Genomic DNA, 19807 nt, shown 5'->3' with positions numbered 1-19807 from the left:
GGGTCAGAAGGCCATGCTCCATCCACCTGTGCTGCTTGGGACACTCCCTATCCTTGCCTGACCTGCTCAGTGCTTGGACTCCCCAGCCTCTCTTCTCAAAGGACCTGGAGCTTAACAGTCCAGGAGGAGATGGTTTTGCTGGGAAACGCCTGGGTCCAACAAAAATCATAAGTGTGTGCTGAAGTGGAACCAGAGGGGCAGTGGTAGTTCAGTGGTAGAATCCTCCCCTTTTCTGTGGGAGACCCAGGTTCAATTCCTGGCCAATGAACTTTATATGCAACTACTACCCACCTGTCAGTGGAGAGCAGCTGCATATAAAGTTGTGTGTTGATATGATGTTGAACAGGTTTCAGTGGAGCTTTCAGACTAAGAGAGACTAGGAAAAAAGGCCTGGTGATCTACTTCCGAAATCACTCAGTGGCAACCCTATGGAGCACAACAGCCTGACGTGCAGCCGATCAGAGAGACGGTGCAGCATTTGGTTCTGTTGAATCAGGGGGTTGAATGGACAGCAACTAGCAACAAAGGGAACTGCTCTGACTGAGGGGGGGGGGGACAAGGAACTGCATTGAATACTACTGAACTAGATAGACTAGCTTGCCAAAGTCAGAACCTGAGATCCAAATGGATTTTGGCTACTACACTCCTCAGCCTTGCTCTTTGGCATTTTCTATTGAGATACATGTATGCCCTTAAAGTCACCATTTTCAAGTGCAACGCGTGAATGATTTAATACAGCTTACCTAGCCATCGCCTTTGTTATTCCCCATCCAGCGACCTTCGTTCTCCTGATCGATCTGAGTGAGCAGGTAGGGGGCGATACGTACTGTTAAAAGAGTAATTGTGAAGGCCATCCTGCTGGGTATACAATGAGCCATCTCAGAAGCAGGAAGAGTGGATTTCACTACCAGCAAGAGAGCAGAGCCGGGAGTGGAGCACCTGATTTGAACCCCACGATCCCAATATCAACTTCCTTGATCCAGGACATAGATGGGACACCAGAAGAGTGGCAGAGAAGCAGCAACAGAATCAGTAGTCAGAGCATGAGCGGAGTGGTTGACTTTCCAGCCTCTGAAGCAAGTATAGCTGAGGGCTTTGGGAGAGGCTGGTTTGAGGACGAGGATGCCTCTGTACACTTAATTGGGGGAGCTGGGTTTGCTGAGCCACAGAGCTGTAGAGGAGTGTCTTCAGACTAAGACTTATGGCAGAGTGACATGCATTTTGAGCATTTATTGGCAACCCTAACAAAAGTTGTGTAAAATTACCATTCTTACGCAATCTGGATACTGAGCAAATACTCAGAGAGGCTGGTTTATTTGAAGAAGAGCATGGCATCAGGATCGGAGGAAGACTGATTAGCAGCCGGCAATATGCAGCTAATACATTCTTGCTAGCTTAAAGTGAGGTGGACTTGAAATGCTTGCTGATGATAATCAAGGATTGCAACCTTCAGAAGACCAAAATGCTCAACCAGAGGACCAATAGGTAACATCATGATAAACAGAAAAAGGACTGAGGTGGTCAAGGATTTCATTGTGCTTGAATCCACAATCAATGCTCATGGAAACAGCAGTCAAGAGATCAAAGGATACATGGCATTGGGCAAATATACTGCACAAGTATTCTCAAAAGAGTTGAAAAGCAAGGATGCTGCTTCAAGGACTAAGGTGTGCCTGACCAAGCCATTTGTATGTTCAATTGCCTCATAAGTCTGTGAAAGTTGGACACTGAATAAGGAAGACCAAGAAGAGTCAACGTATTTGAATTATGGTGCTGGTGAAGAATATTGGAAGTACCGTGGATAGCCAGAAGAACAAAACCAGAAACTCTGTCTTGGCAGAGTACAGACAGAACGCTCCTTCGAGGCAAGGGTAGTAAGACTTCGTCTCGCCTACTTTGGACACGTCATCAATAGAGAGCAGTTCCTGGAGAAGGACATCATGCTTGGTCAAGTAGAGGAAAATCAAAAAAGAGGAAGGCGCTCTACAAGATAGATCGACACAGTGATTGCAACAATTGGCTTAAGGATAAAAAGCAATTGTGAGAATGGCCCAGGATAGGCAGGGTTTTGTTCTGTGGTACATAGAGTTGCTGTAAGTCGGAACCGCCTCCATGGAACCTAACAACAACAACATTGCTAGAACAGAGCAAAAACCAGGCAAGAGGCTGAAGATCAGAAAGAGGCCAGTCAGCCGAGAAGAGGCTGTCCTAACTGCACAACTGTACACTGAGCAGTTAGCATCTGAATTGTAACTTGATACCTTCCTTAAAGAACCCTACAATCCTGAGCATTTGTCTGTGAGTTCTGCATGGCCAGTGCAATGATTTCACAGTCTTTTCTCCTTCAAGGTCTTGCAGTAATAACAAATATACTTTCTATATGTATAGGTTGGCTTATTCTAAACATTTCATATAACTGAAATCTAGAACGTTCACTTAGCACAGTGCTTTTAAGGTTCATCAATGCTGTAACAAGTAGCACGATGTCATTTTAAAAAATCATTTTATTGGGGGCTCGTACAACTCTCATCACAATCCATACATACATCAAATTGCGTAAAGCGCATTTATACATTCATTGCCCTCATCATTCTCAAAACATTTGTTCTCCACCTAAGCCTCTGGCATCAGCTCCTCACTTTTCCTCTTCCCTCCCCCTCATGAACCCTTGCTAATTTATAAATTATTATTATTTTGTCATATCATACACTGTCCGACGTCACCCTTCACCTACTTTTCCGTTGTCCATTCCCCAGGGAGGAGGTTATATGTAGATCCCTGTAATTGGTTTCCCCTTTCCACCCCACCCTCCCTCCACTCTCTGTCATTTGTTTTTATGGTCAAGTAACATTCTATTGCATTGACATGTTGCTGTTGTTATGTCTGGACTCTCTGTACAGGAGGACGAAACACTCCGGTCATACACCATCCTCACAGTTGTTCTTATGTTGGAGTTCATTGCTGTCATTGCTCCTTTTTGGTTGATCCTCTATTTACCGGCCCTGAAGTCCTTTCCCAGGGGCCAGTCTTTCCATGCTGAAGGATACAATCCTGGATCTTCATCAGGAAGTGGTCCAATTCCTCCTCACTTTCAGCAAGCAATGTTATGTTAACACTTTCTTTGATCCTAATGCCAGATTCTTTTTCATGTAATCTAACTTCTCTGATGATTTGCTGAGCATACAGATTGAACAAGTATGGTGAGAAACAACTCTGACACCCACCTTTCTTGATTTTAGACCATGCACTATTTATTTGCTCTCCCCACACAACTGCCTCTTGATCCATGTACAGGCTCCATATGAGCACAATGAAGTCTTCTGGAATTCCCATTCTTCTTAAGGCTCTCCAGAGTTTGTTATGATGCACATAATGGAATGCCTGAGTATAGTCAATGAAGCACAAGTAAACATCTTTCTGGTATTCTCTGCTTTGAGCCAAGATTCATCTGATATCAGCAATGATATACTTTGTTCCACGTCCACTTCTGAATCCAGTCTGAATTTCTGGCAGCTCCCTATCAATGTGCTGCTGCAATCTTTGCTGAACAATCTTCAGCATGTTTCCACTTTGACCTTTTATTTCTTTCCTGTCATTTTAATGACCTTATGCTTTCTTCATGAATGATGATCTTGATGTGATCCCAGAGCTTGTCAGGTATTCTGTCATTAATGTTTAATACTTCAAATCTGTTCTTGAAATTCAGGTGGGATCAACTGGAGGTCATATTTTGGCTCTTGTGAACTTGTTTTCACTTTCTTCAGCTTCAACCTGAACTTACATATGAGCAATTGATTGTCTGTTCCACCTGGCCTGGTTTTAGCTGCTGATATTGAGCCTCTCCATTGTCTCTTCTCACAGATGTAGTCAATGTGGTTTATGCGTATATGCCTAGGTACATAGCTAGGAGTGGCATCCGGGCCATGTGGTAACTCTGTGTGGAACTTTTTGAGAAACTGTCAACTTTTTCAACAGTGGCTACATTATTTTGCAATCCCATGAGGGTTCTAATTTCTCATAGCACTTGTTATTTTTTCCTTTTTGAAAGTATAGCTATTCTCATGGGTGGTTTTGGTGTGCACTTCCCTAAGGGCTAACATCCACCACTTGTCTGCCAGTTGAACGTACTGTGGTAGCTTCCATGTTGCTATGATTTTGGAATCTATAGATTCCGATGCTGGCAGGGTCACCCGAGATGAACTGGTTTCAGCAGAGCTTCCCGAGTAAAGGCTGCTCACTTCTGAGGAATTAACCACTGAAAACTTTGTGCTTACTAGAAGAACATTGCTAAATACACTGCCAGAAGATGAGCCCCTCAGGTCAGAAGGGACTCAAAATACCACTGAGGAAGAGCAGCCTTCTCAAAGTAGAGTTGGCCATAATGATGTGATGGAGTAAAGCTTTCAGGATCTTTATTTGCGGATGTGCACACTTCAAAATGAGACAAAACAGCTGTAAACATCCACTAGTAATTAGAACATATACTATATAAAATATGAATCTACAAAAGTTCAAGTAATCAAAAATTAAATAGAGCACATAAAGATCAATATGCTAGTTATGGGTGACTGAAACGGACTTTGATTGGTCATTTTTAATCAGACAATCATATGGTTTACTATCCTAAGAATGGAAAATTCAGGAGGAATGGTGTCACATTCATCATCAAAAGAACATTTCAAGATCTATCTTGCAGTATGTGGTAGTCACCTAATCTGGTGTCAATTTAAGGATTAAGAGTGTAGGGGTGGAGTCTAGGCTGTCAATCTGGAGATAGCCAATGAGATTTATGTGTGGGCCTGGCCTCTCTGAGAATTCTGGGAAATCTGGGACTTCCTCCTTGGAGGTGGAAGACACCTCTCTCTCTCTCTCTACATTGCAGAAGACATTGCAGAAGACAAGCCACATGGATGCAACCAGACCTCGGAAGTGGGAGAAGCCACAGAGCGACCCCTCTCAGAGCTGAGATGCTTACAATGCCACTGGATCCAAAGATTTTCTACCCACTGGCTTGTGATCATCCTGCATTTGGCTTCATTGCATGTGGTTTGTGAGTCTGAAGAGGACTTTATATATAGGTGTCGGACATATGGGCTAATATCAGACTTATGGCCTTGGACTGGCCTGGGATGTTTTCTCAATGTTCAATTCCTCTTGTATATAAACCTCTCCCTTATATACATATGCGTGTTTATTAATTTGTTTCTCTAGTCTACCCAGACTAACACACAGCACAATGCTGTCTGTGATAGGATAATATCTACACACACACAAGGAAATCTAGTTAATATTATTTTTATCCAAGTTTGTGCATAAACCACTAAAGCTAATGAAGACATTAAAGAAGTATACTGTCTTCAGTCTGAAATTGATCAAACATGTAACAAAGATGAACATCACAAGAATGATTTGACTTACGGGACACTGATGACAGAAGACCTGATGAGCTGTGAGAGGACATCAAGAACATCAAACATGAAGAGAGATAAGGGCCATTTAAAAGACAGGAAAGAAAGAGATTAAAGTGAAGGTCAGCTGAAACTCTGAAACTTGCTTTTGAACATGGAGTATATAAAGCAAATGCAAGAGATGAAGTGAAATTGCTGAATAGAACATTTCACAGGGCAATTGAGAAGATAAAGAATTATCCGTGTGCAAAAATGTGGAGTTAGGAATCTAAAAGGGCAGAACAAGGTCAGCATAGAGCAACTGTAAAAGCACCGAAGAAAAACTCATGCCTCCTCGGTTGCAATACTGAAGAATTACGTGGGAAAATATAGAGTCACTGGACCAAAACGAATTGGTTAGCATAGAACCATTTCAAGAGGAAACATGTGATCAAGAACCAATGGTACTGAAAAAAGCTGCGCTGAAAATGTTAGCCCGAAACATGGCACCAGGAATTCGGAACAGAAAGGGAAATGTTTTAACAAGCTGACAAAACACTGGAAGCAATTCATCTTGTGGGGGGCGTCTTCCTCTTTTTGTTGCCCCTCTAGTTTCCCAAACACGTTGTTCTTCTCCAGGGACTGGTCTCTCCTGACAACATGTCTAAAGTAGATGAGATCTCACCATCCTTGCCTCAAAGGAACACACTGGCCATACTTCTAAGATATATATTTTTTCAGTTTCAAATCAATCATTGCTTTTATTTTATTTTATTTTTGTTGAACACATTTGTACATTTATTGCCATCATCATTCTCAAAACATTTGCTTTCTTCTTGAACCCTTGGTATCAGCTCCTCATTTTCCCCTCCCCTCCATGAACCTTGATAATTTATAAATTATTATTATTTTGTCATGTTTTACACTGTCTGACATCTCCCTTCACCCACTTTTCTGTTGTCCATTCCCCAGGGAGTGGGTTATATGTAGATCCTTGTGATTGGTTCCCCTTTTCTCCCCAACCTTCCCTCCCTCCCAGTATCACCATTCTCACCACTGGTCCTGAGGGGTTCATCTGTCCTGGATTCCCTGTGTTTCCATTTCCTGTCTGTACCAGTGTACATCCTCTGGTCTAGCTGGATTTTTAAGGTAGAAATGGGATCATGACAGTGGTGGGGAGGAAGCATTAAAGAACTAGAGAAAAGTTTTATGCTTCATCATTGCTACACTGCATCCTGATTCACTCATCTCCCACCTGTGAACCTTCTGTAAGGGGATGTCCAGTTGCCTACATATGGGCTTTGGGTCTCTATTCTGCACTCCCCATCATTCACAATGATATGATTTTTTTGTTCTTTGATATCTGATGCCATTGGCACCTCATGAGCACACAGGCTGGTGTACTTCTTCCATGTGGGCTTTGTTGCTTCTCAGCTAGATGGCCACTTGTTTGTCTTCAAGCCTTTAAGACCCCAGATGCTATATGTTTTGATAGTCAGGCACCACCAACTTTCTTTACCACATTTGCTTATGCTTTGTCTTCAGCAATTATGTCATGAAGGTGAGCATCATGGAATGCCAGTTTAATTGAACAAAGTGTTCTTGCATTGAGGGAGTACTTGAGTGGAGGCCCAATGTCCACCTGCTACCTTAATACTAAACCTATAAATATATGCACATAGATCTATTTCCCCATCATCATCTATAAATATATTTACATATGTACATGCCTGTATTTAGACCTCTATAAATGCCCTTTGCTTCCTAGTTCTTTCCTCTATTTCCCTTCATTTTCCTCTTGTCCCACTATCATGTTCAGCCTTCATTTGGGTTTCAATAATTCCTCTCAGTTACATTGGCATTGATAAAGCACTACCAGGCCTCTTATACCTTCCTAACCACTGATTTTGGATCACTTGTTGTTCCCTTGTCTCTGGATTTCTTAACACCACTTCCTTTCCCCTACTTCTCCCTCTCCCATGTTCCCTCCGGAACCATCGGTCCCATTGTTTTCTCCTCCAGATTGTTTATATAGCCTATCTTATCTACATAGACCTGCAGAGATAATAATATTCACAAAAATAAGACAGAGTAAAATAAAGCAACAAAAGAAAACAAAACAATGACACACAAAAAGAAAAGTCTGTAAATAGTTCAAGGCCTGTTTGTTGACCTTTAGGAGTGTTTTCTGGCCATGTCTGATGGGGTGCCATGCTCTGACCCCAAAGTCTATTTTTGGCACTCTCTCAGAACTTCCTTGCTCTGCTCCCCTTGCTGTTTTGTTACATGCCCTTAGTGTTTTACCTGGGTGTGGTGGGGTCAGATCAGGCACAATTCCCACACTGTGTCTCCAGTGTTGTCCTTTGTAGGGCTATGGGTCAGTGAGGGATGTCATGTCTCATAGTGGGGCTGGCCATATGGTCCTCTCTGTGCATTGGCTTCTCTGAGCGGGTATATCGTCCTCAAGTGTTGGTGGGCCAGGATGTGCTTCATTCAAGAGAGATTTTTTTTTGGCAGTCCATGGTACTTTCAATGTTCTTTCCCAGCACCATAATTCAAATGCATCAATTCTTCTTCCTATTCCATTTATAACTTTCACATGCATACAAGACAATTGAAAATACCATGACTTGTATAGCTGCACCTTAGTCCTCAAAGTAATATCTTTGCTTTATGACACTTTAAAGAGATCTTGTGCAGCAAATTTACCCAATGTAAAACATCATTTAATCTCCTTACTGCGTTTTCCATGAGCATTGATTGTGAACCAAAGCAAGATGAACTCCTTAACAACCTCAATCTTTTCTCTGGTCATCCTGGCATTACCTATTGGTCTAGTTATTAGTATTTTCATTTTATTTACTTTGAGTCTTAATCCATACTGAAGGATGAAATCCTTGATCTTCTTGGCTTATTTGCTCAGCTTACAGATTAAATAAGTATGGTAAGACGATACAAACAACCTGGCGTACACTTTTCCTGATTTCAAACCAGGCGGTATTTTCTTGCTCTGATCATACAACTACCTCTTGAAGCAGGTACAAGTGGGGAGAATAGGGCTCCTTAATCATGTCATAGCCTTGATATGATTGAGGAAGGTTTCATTCAGGGTGTAACCTACTCTCAATATAAATTAAAAGTGTGTAGAAGCTAAAGGACTTTGACTGCTGGATTTGGATCCTGAATCTTGTTCACAGACCTCCTGTTTCATTGCCTGCCCTTCCCTGGAGCCATTATCAGATTCTGACCTTGGATTCATTTAGCTGATCTCTGGACTCATTCAGCTGGCACCCGTCAGCTCGTACTCTTCCTGCTTCATATTTTGCTTCCTGTTTGTCAGTCCTTGAAGCTCCACAACTCAGAGGAAGCCTTCAGCTTACATTTGACCCATGGACTTGGGCCAGACTAGACACCTTCTACTACAATGTATGTGCCATTTCTTGTATACCTATACATATGTACACATGCAAATGCATGGTTTTGAGTCCCTAGAGAATCCAGCTTGACACAGTACATGTCCTAGAGACAATAAGAACTATCTACTAGAAATTGAAGGCAAATATTATACTTGGAGTGGAGGTTCACTTGAAGGAAATACCCACATGATAATCCTCCCACATTCAAAAGCTACAAATACGTATGGTAATGTTATATCCAGGTGAAGTCTAGCAAATTAGATAGTTTATACTAAATCCTGGTAGATACTGATAAATTGAACATATTACTGAATATGTGTAAGTTATGCGCATTGCTGGATGTGTTAGACAGGGTTATCTAGAGAAACAAAACCAAGACACTTATGATTATATATAGATATAGATAGATACAGCACAAAGGAATATAACAGCTAATTAGTCCACACAGCAGTACAGAGGGTTCAGTTCAACTCACTTCCATGAAACAGTTAATATACTGGAAGTCCTTCAACTCACGAGGGCTGCTGGGTCCAAGGTTAAGGAAGCAAACAGCTGAGTCTTCAATAGAGGAACACAGGTAATCTGGCCACAGGCAACAAACAGCATGGCAGGCCACCAACAGTCAGCCAGAAGACAGGATCTGGCAGTCCCCAGCTCAAACAATGTATACACCAGCAGTGTGGCAAAGCAAGTCTTGAAGGAATCTCAAACTCTAGCAACACAGTCCATGGGTTGGGTGTCTCACAGGTAGTGTAACTCATAAGTTGAGGCAGAGAACTAACTAAGATCACCAGAAAGCAAGAGAGAGACAGGCAGGGCTTGCCGAGCCATTTATCCCTTTGCCCTCCAATCAAATTGTGACCTTATTAATTCCACATATTCCTATTGGCCAGGTTGGCAAAGTAAACCTATCTATCACACTGATAAAAGGTATGTGGGTAACTCCATAGTGTCCATGATACTTACTTCATACAAACTGTTAACATTTGCCCACGGCATTTCCAAGAGGCCAAGGGAGGTTATCTATAGAATACTACTTCCAAGATGTCTTGCTGTTTACTAAATAAAGCGTCTCTAAGTAAATGATTTGTTTAGCTACTACATTAATGTATTTGATGACGGAGGATCAACCTATAAACTGTTGGCAAACTGCAAACACCACTGAAACAAAGAACAAGTAAAGCATGCCAATTATTACCTCTATTCCTCAGCATCATATTGGAGTAACTTAATGATTAATGAGAGGTAAGTAAAAGAGATAAGGTATCAATCTTGATAAAAAGAGACAATAGGGCCATTATTCAAAGATGAAAGATAGTATATAGAAAATCTAAGTGACAACAGGAACTTAGACTGATATTCACTCCCCATAACAAGTAATCTTGGTATTGCAATATAAAAATGGTCATACTCTATTCGGTTTTCCTAAATAATTTTTTAAACATAGAGATTATGCCTTTTTATTGAAGGTAAAATGCCAAAGATGATGCTTTAAGAGTATTAAGAGTTTCAGTGATGTGAAAATAAAATGGATAAAATGATTCTTCAACTTAAAAAAAATCTATGTGAATAAACTGAAACACGAAAAGCATTCAGAAAACGGTTGTACATAAAATTACTATATGAAAGTCAGTACTTAGACTAGATCAACAATAACTTACTAGAATATGTTGTGGGAAAGCATCAATCCACAGTAGCTGAAAAAGTCTATAAATGAAATAAACTTAACAAGAAATATGAAGGGCTTATATAAATGAAATTCAAAAGTTTAACTATAATATATAAAAGAAGATAGAAACAACAGATACATGGAAAATGACTCAGTTTGAAGAGGCCATTTAGACCCAAATTAATCTACTCTGAAAAACATAACTTGATAAGTTGACCAGAAAATAGCCAAAATGTTGGAAGATGAGGAAGGACTTGCCATATCTGATATCAATATGTGCTATAATTGTTCAAAAAGAATATTAGTGTAGCATGAATCTATGAAAATGAATAGAAGAGTCTAAACCATACATCTATATATTTATTGATGTATCTATGTACACATTTATCAGAATACATGATAAAAATCGCATTTAAAATTAGAGATGGAGTGAATGACTGTAACAAATGTTGTGTTTTCCATTTGGAAAAAATGTTTCAACCATTGTTCATACCATACACACAAATAGCTTGATTACAACAGATAAAACATAAAATTAAAGTAATAAAAGGAATTGTTTCCAAATTTTGTTGGTAGGAAAAGAGTTTTTAAATAAGACATTCAGAAGCCATAAAGAATGAGACTGTAAAAAAATCCTATTATTGTGAATGAGGGGAAGTGCAGAGTGGGGACCCGGAAGGAGACAAGCCACTCAAGGTGCAGTGTAGCAATGATGAAATGTACAACTTTCCTCTAATTCTTTAATGTTTCCTCTCCCCACTATCATGATCCCAATTCTATCTTACAAATCCGCTAGAGCAGAGGATGTACATTGGTACAGATAGGAATTGGAAACACAGGGAATCCAGGACAGATGAACCTCTAAGGACCAGTAGTGAGAGTGGTGATACTGGGAGGGTGGAGGGAAGATGGGGTAAAAATGGGGAACTGATCACAAGGATCTACATATAACCCCTTCCCTGGGGGAAAGACAACAGAAAAGTGGGTGAAGGGATATGTCGGACAGTGTAAAGACATGACAAAATAATAATAATTTATAAATTATCAAGGGTTCATGGGGGAGGCATGAACTGATAGGAACTGATACCAAGGGCTCAAGAAGAAAGCAAATGTTTTGAGAATGATGATGACAACAAATGTAGAAATGTGCTTGACACAGTGGATGTATGTATGGATTGTGATAACAGTTGTATAAGACCCCAATAAAATGTCTTTTTTAAATAAAGAAAAAGAATGAGACTGTAGATTTAATTACATAAAAAATTGAACTTTCTTTTTTTTTACAGCTCTTATAACAACCCAAGCATCAATTGTATCAAGCGTATTTGTATGTATGTTGCATCATCATTTTCAAATCACTTCATCACTTTAACGAGGTCTTGTGTAGATTTACCTAATGCAATAACCCAAGCAAGACAGCATCCTTGACAACTTCAATTTTTCTCCATCTATCATGACATTACCTATTAGTCCGGTTGTTAAAAAATGAACTTTCTATATAGCAAAAACCACCTTAAAGTTAACAATAAAGAACTCTGACATATTCATAAAGAAGAGATTAAATAAAAATACAGTGAAAATGTAGGAAATTCACAGAAGAAATAAAAATACTAACAAGTACACGAAAAGTTGTACAATTATTAGCAATGTGGAAAGGCAAGCTACATTTGCATTTCTATTCACAGTTTTAAAATATTTTAAAAATTAAAATATTGCTAATATACCAGGTCAAAGGTAAAAAAAAATTCAACAATTTCAAAAAGTAGAGGTGGGATTGTAAATTGGGACCTTTTTTGAAGGTATTTTGTCAGTGTCTATCAAAATTTGAATTGTGCCTTCTCTTGAATCTTTAAACTTATTCTAGGTCTTTATTAGAAAGAAACTTGATTTCCCCCCCACACCATATACAAGAATGCTTGTTTATTGAAGGATTGCTGCAAAAGAAAAAAGTTAGAAATGAGTTTAATATTCCAACCAAGACTCATATAGAGAGCAAAACAAACTGTCTTTCAGAAAGGATGGTGGAATGAAGACGTGCAGATAAGCAGAAACTAAGGAAATTTGTGAAAAACCAGACCAGTGTTACAAGAAATATTAAAGAGAATCCTTCTGATAGAGAACCAATGACATAGGACAACAATCTATGACAAAGACCAGGAACAATATCACCCAGAGACTAACTTAAATAAAGACTTACAAAAAACATAATAAAGCTAAAGAAAAAAATGACTGCAGAAACCAGAGGAATTAAGTATAAACAACAAGCTCAAAAGCAGAAAAGAGGAATAAAGGATGTAGTTACAGAATATCCATAGAGTAAGTCAATACAATTTCAAGACATAACAGGCTGTTTCATTATAGAGAACTAAGGTAATCTTTGTAAAGAGTTCTTATAGCATAGTAGGGTATGCTTTGGGCTACTAATCACAAGGTCAGCAGTTTGAAACCAGCAGATGTTTTACAGAGGAAAGCTTTCTACTTCCCCAAAGTTAGTCTCTGTAACCCGCTGAGGCAGTTTGGTCTTTGGAGAAGGTAAACTTCAAGGAGCCCTGGTAGTACCATTGTTCAGGCATTGGGCTACTAATCACAAGGTTCGTGGTTCAAACCCACTACCCACTCTGTGGGAGAAAGATGAGGCTGTTATTTTCTATAAAGATTTATAGAGTCCAAAAGCCTACAGAAGGTTCCTATGATTTAGAGTCAACTCGATGGCAGAAGTTTTGTTTTTGGAGAATTTTAAGGTAAACTTCAGGATAACTATACAGAAAAGTAATAAAAATATTCACCAAGGTAAAGAAGAAGAAGAAAACTGGGTAAACACAACAACAATTGATATAGTACAGGAAATTAAGAAGAACAAAGAAATCATGAACACCACAAAAAAAGTGGAACCAGGTGATAGCCATGAATCCGTGCTATAAATAATCATACTGAATATAAGTGAATTAAATGCCTTGAATCCCATGGGGCAGTGCTCACTGTCCAACAGACTTCCTGTGAGTTGGAATCAACTCCACTGCAGGGAGTTTCGTGTGTTGCTTTAGGACAGCCCTCAATTTCGTGGGTGGTGTAAGTAATTAGCATGCTCTACTGCTAACTAAAAGGCTGTAAGTTCAAATTTGCCCAGAGGTGCCTTAGGAGTAAGACCTGGTGAACTGCTCCCCAAAAGTCAGCTCTGTGGAATCCCTATGAAACGCAGCTCTACCCTGGCACACGTGGCACAGACCTAAGTCCCAATCAGCTGGTTTGGTTTGGTTTGCTTCAGCAGCAGCCCTCAACCAGTGGTTCCCCCTTGGCCCTCCCGGAATGAATCCACGGCTTCCTGACAAAATGACGCTCCAGTCAGTCGACGGTGAGTGAGTTGGCTTGTTCTAGTGGCGTCTGCTTCTCAAAAATTAACCACTGGTACTTGAAACCTTGTTTCACGATCTGTTTCTAGGGAAACCCAAACTAATATATAAGGCTTTGGCTCAAGCAACTGAAAAGATATTTATTGATTTTTATTTATTGAATAAATTGGCATTTCATCCATTTTGTGAGCATTATGCTTCCTAAAGAATCATCTATATGGGATCAAATTGATAATCAAAGTGATAACAGCAACTTGAAAGAAAAATTGTTAAGTGCTACCAAGTCGGTTCTGACCCATAGCAACCCTATGCACAACAGAACAAAACACTGCACGGTCCTGTGCCTCTTTCACAATTGTTTTCTCTGTCTGAGCCCATTGATGCAGCCACTGTGTCAATTCATCGTGGTGAGGGCCTTCCGCTTCTTTGCTGCCCTTCCATTTTATCAAACATAATGTCCTTCTCCAGGACTGGTCTCTCTTGACCACAGGTCCAAAGTATGTAAGATGAAGTCTTGCCATACATGCCTGTAAGGAGCACTCTGGCCTTACGTCTTCCGTCACAGATCAGTTTGTATTTTAGCAGCCCATGGAACTTTCAATATTCTTCTCCAGAACCATAACTCGAATACAGCTATTCTTCTATAGTCTTCTCTATTCAGTGTCCAACTTTCACATGGATATGATAGAGAATACCATGGCTTGGGTCAGGCGCACCTTAGTCCTCAAAGTAACATCCATGTTCCTCAACACTCCAAAGAGGTCTCATGGAGCAGATTTATGTGATGCAACACATCTTTTGTTCTCTTGACTGCTGCTTCCATGAGCATTGTTTGTAGATCCAAGCAAGACAAAATCTTTGACACCTTCAACCCTTTCTCTCTTTATCATGATGTTACCTACTGGTCCAGGTGTGAGGATTTTGGTCTCCTTTATCTTGAGTTGGAACCCATTTTGAAGGCTACCCTTCTTGATTTTCAGCAGCAGGTTCTTCAAGTCCTCCTTGCTTTCAGTAAGCAAGTTTGCGCTATCTGCACTATGTTATTGCAGGTTGTTAATACACCTTCCTCTGATCCTGATGCCACGTTCTTCTTCATATAATTCAACTGCTTTGATGATCTGCTCAGCAAACAGCTTAAATAAATATGGTGAGAGGATACAACTCTGAGGCACACCTTTCCTGATTTTAAACCATGCAGCATTGCCCTTGTTCTGTCTGCCAACTACCTCTTGATCTGTGTGCAAGTTACTCATAAGCACAATCAAGTGTTCTGGAATTCCAATTCTTCTCAAAGTTATCCATAGTTTATGATCCACATAGTCAAGTGTCTTTCCATTGTCAACGAAACACAAGTGAACATATCTCAGGTGTATTCTCTGCTTTGAGCCAAGATCCGTCTGAGAGCAGCAATGATATCCCTTGTTCCTCATTCTCTTCTGAGTCTGGCCTAACTTCTGGCAGTTCCCTGTCAATGTATTGCTACAATGTATTGTTGGATGATCTTAAGCAAAATGTGATCTCAAGGATATTGTTATATAGTTTCAGCTTTATGTTGGGTCATCTTTCTTTGGAATGGGTACAAATATGAATCTCTTCCAGTCAGTTGGCCAAGTAGCTGTCTTTCAAACTTCCTGGCATAGACAAGTGAGTGCCTCCAATGCTTCATCAGCTGGTTGAAACATTTCAATTGGTGTTCCAACAATTCTTGGAGCCTTCTTTTTGGCTAACGCATTAAGATCAGTTTGAACTTTTTCCTCAGTATCATTTGTTCTTGCTCACATGCTACCTCTTGGTGGTGTAATGTCGACTAGTTCTTTTTGGTACAATGACTCTGTGTATTCTTTCCATCTCCTCTTGATGGTGGGAAAGAAAATTTAGGGGGCAATAAATAGAGGCCATGATGGAAGAAAATTTAGAAAAGGAGGGTAAGAATGGTTACACAACTTGAAGAATGTAATTAATGTCAGTGAATTGTAGTACATGTAGACATGGTTGAATTGGTTTATGTTCTGCTGTATATGCAAGGGGGTATACCCCACCCCCAATTAAAAAAAAACGTAAAAGCTCTGCTGAGCAGAGTTAGTGCACTCAGTGGTTACACCTGGGAAGGTTCTCTCTGATCACAGTGAATTTTTTCATGAAAGCAGTTTCAATAATCATTGTTTTTAATGAGGGCTGATTTTAGAGAACAGAGTGCAGCTGTGAAATCCTGTTTCCTGCTTAGGAGAAATGCCGCAGAAACTTTTGTGATGTTGAACACAACTTAAAAGGACAGCACTATGGGAGAAACTCAAGTGTACAGGTGGTTTTCTCATTTCAAAAAAGGTGAAATGTCAATTGGTGACAAACCTCATTCTGGATGTCTGTCAACTTCCTGAACAGTCAACAATGTCAGCAAAATTTGTGCACTTGTGCTTAAAGACCGACAAGGGATCATTGAAGAGATGGGAAGTTATCTGGACTGTCTTGGAACTCAGTTCAGCGAATTCTAACAGAAGATTTGGGAATGAGAAGGGTCGCTGCAAAATTTGTGCCTTCTTAGTCTTGTCTGCTAGTGCATGACACTAATTTCCCAATTAGAACTATGAAAAGACCTCTGGCTGATATGTCTGTATTACCTATCCAGATGTATATCTATATAGGTACCTGCACCTATATATCCACTTATATAGGTACCTATATAGATAATGTAGATAAATAGATATATCAGACATATCAGGTACCTAAATAGATTCATATCTATACAGATAAATAGATCTTTGGTATATTAGCATCAGTAAGTGGATGAATTTGAAGTCTGGTTTAAATCTTCAGAAAAAAGACTATACATCTACTTCTATAAACAGCATGCAGTATCATTCTAGTAACAGCCATGTACTCAACTAAATGAAATATTCTAATATTGTGTACTACCAAAAAACACTGAGCTAGTATGTATGCTTTTTTGTTTGTTTTTTGATTCTTGAAATTTGTCTATTTTTTTAGCTTCATAGAATATTAAAGAAAATCTGTTTTGCTATTAACAGAAGTAAATGTGTTAACACAAAAATGTAAGCTATTAAGCTTCACTATATAGCAAAACTAAAATTTAGGGGTATGTAATTTGAGGATTTAAAAATTAAAATTGCATCATTTGATCCATAAACATTAAAATATGTGGGTACCCTAATTTTTCTTTCCATAATGTTGATATGTTTCTATTAATTTAGTTCAACCTCATTTGAAATTGTTAAATCTAAGTGCATTTACATATTTGTTTTCATATTGGCGCCTTCATTTACTGTTGAGTTTCCCTTTTTCTTAAGAAAAAAAACCTTCAACTATTAGCAAGATTTTTTAAAAGCTCATTAAGTGAAATCAAAGATCAAGACAATGTTCATTTGTTTTTGCTTTTTTTATGTAAGGGGGATAGTGCATTTGGAGTTTGTTCCACCCGGTCAGACTGTTAATCAAGCTTTCTATTTAGATGTTATGAAAAGATTGTGTTACAGTGTGTGACCAAAAGCCCTGATTTTGTGGCAGAAAGGGGACTGTTTTTGCCACCCACCAATGCACCTGCTCATGCAGTCATCTCAGTGTGCCCATTTTTTGGCAAAAAACATCACATCTCTCTTGCCCCACTCACCTTACTTACCTGACCTCACTCCATGCAACTTCTTTTTGTTTCCATAAATGAAGAAGGACATGAAAGGACAGTGATTTGACAATGTAGAAGAGGTGAAGAAAAAAATGAGGGAGGTGCTGTCAGCCATCCAAACAGATGAGTTTGAAAAATGTTTCCAAGAATGGAATCACAGATTTGACAAATGTATTAAGTGCAATGGAGAGTACTTTGAAGGTGATAAGGTTGTTTTGTTTTTTAAAAATTAATAAATAGCTTTTCAAAGAAAACTCCAGTTTATTTGGATACCCCCCCCCATGCCCAAAAGAACAACAAATTAAATATACATGGTTGTTGTTGTTAGGTGTCATTGAGTCCATTCTAACTCAACAGGGACCCTGTGTACAGTCCTGTGCCATCTTCACAATTGTTTGAACCCATTGTTGCAGCCACCTGTTGAGGGCCATCCTTGTTTGTGTGCCCCTGCCTTTATCAAACATGATGTTCCTCTCCAGGGACTGGTTTCCCCTGGTCCAAAATACATGAGACTAAGTCTCACCATTCTTCCCTCTAAGGAGCATTCTGGCTATACTTCTTCCAAGATGGAGCTGTTTGTTATTTTGGCAGCCCATGGTACTTTCAATATTCTTCTCCAGTGCCATGGTTTAAATGCATCAATTTTTCTTCAGTTTTGTTTATTCTTTGTCCAACTTTCAAATTGATGAAGTGATTGAAAATACCATGGCTTCGGTCAAGCACGCCTTAGTCCTCAGAGTAACATCCTTGCTTTTCAACACTTTAAAGAGGTCTTGTACAGCAGATTTCCCGTGTGTCATTCGACCTCTTAGCTGCTGTTTCTATGAGCATGGATTGAAGATCCAAGCAAGATGAAATCCTTGACAACATCAACATTTTCTCCATTTGTCATGTTACCTATTAGTCTAGTTGTGAGGATTTTGGTCTTCTTGACATTGAGTTGTAATCCACACTGAAGGCTACAAATTTTGATCTGCATCAGCAAGTGCTTCACGTCATTATCCCCTTCAGGAAGCAAGCAAGGTTGTGTCATCTACATATTGCAGCTTGTTAATAAGTCTTCCTCCAAGCCTGATACCACATCCTTTTTCATGTTAGCCAGTTTCTCTAATATTTGCTCAACATACAGAATTAAACTGTATTTATAAGTGTGTACAGGTTTAAATGTATACAGAGTAATACAGGTTTCAACTGCTCGCTTTTTGGTGAGCACGCGAGCGCTTCCCCTTGGCGCCACCAGGGCGCTGTACAATACCCAATAGCAGATAGATCATATTTTAAACCGTGAGAGGAGGGATCATGTGACTAAGTCCTGGGCAGCAAGACATTTTAAAGATCAAAGAAATTGGGAAAATCCAGGAAAAGAGAAAAAGAAAGAATAGTTTCGGTGGTGATAGCAGCCATGTGTGGGGTACAGCTGCTTTTTCGATTCACTTTCTCCCGGGCTCTGTCCCTGTGGTTGGCATGGCCTGTGGAAATCAACGAGGACTTGCCCACCAGAAACACATGGCGAAAGCCCAGGAGATGAGCGAAGGAAATAGAAAAGAGGATAATGTAATTACCTCTCAGAGAAACCAGAGGGATTCTGAGATTATGCAACAAAAGCAGAAGGCAGCTAATGAGAAGAAGTCTATGCAGACAAGGAAAAGACTGTCTAATTTGGAAAACGTGGGTGCTACTGCCAACTCACTGGGTGTGTGTATCATAGGCTGTGAGACCAAGATTTTGTAGAGTGAACAGTCATTACATATGTTGTAACTTATCCTAATAAATCAGTCTATCTTAAACTTTACCTTTTACCCTGATGTAGTATGATGTTTTAGAATGACTCTTCAAAAAAGTAAAACACCAACCATGCATGTGAAAAAAATAGAAAATAAGAACGATGTGCTGACCCCTGCGATTTCCCCAAATGTGGGAAACTCGACAGCGTAATTTGTGGTAGTGGGGACTGCGCTTGCGCTCTCCTCTGGGAAAAAAAAGAGAGGAAGAAGAAAAAAAAGACTGGAAGAATAATCTATGTCGAAAGAGGAAACTCCAGAAACTAAGGGGGCAAGGTTTTTGTTTGTTTGTTTTAAAGCCCCTTTTTCTTTTGTTTATTTCCATCTCTGCTTATTTTGGAGGCTTTCCTCAATATTTGATGATTTGTTTTTCTTCAGATTTGAATTCTTCATTTCTCGGTGGAATTTGTCAGTTGGCAGTTTTTTCAAAATAGATGCTCTAACTTTAGGTTGCTTGCTTAGGCCTGTTCAGTTCCTGCCAAGAATTCTCCATTTTTCATGCTTCAGAAGGGACTAGCCTAGCCATCAGCAATAGCAGCCTGTGGGGGGCGAGATGGAGTAGACGGC

The 19807-nt window shown here is 39.6% G+C and overlaps 1 pseudogene; it reads left to right on the top strand.

Moving 5' to 3' along the window:
* Nucleotides 1-18923: 18923 nt before the first annotated feature.
* LOC142423857 (small EDRK-rich factor 1 pseudogene) lies at nucleotides 18924-19190 on the top strand (annotated as a pseudogene).
* Nucleotides 19191-19807: the final 617 nt, after the last annotated feature.

The sequence above is a fragment of the Tenrec ecaudatus genome, chromosome 1, assembly GCF_050624435.1.
Source record: "Tenrec ecaudatus isolate mTenEca1 chromosome 1, mTenEca1.hap1, whole genome shotgun sequence".
Taxonomy (NCBI): domain Eukaryota; kingdom Metazoa; phylum Chordata; class Mammalia; order Afrosoricida; family Tenrecidae; genus Tenrec; species Tenrec ecaudatus.
The sequence above is the reverse complement of the archived record's forward strand: the minus strand, read 5'-3'. Positions and strand labels throughout refer to the sequence as shown.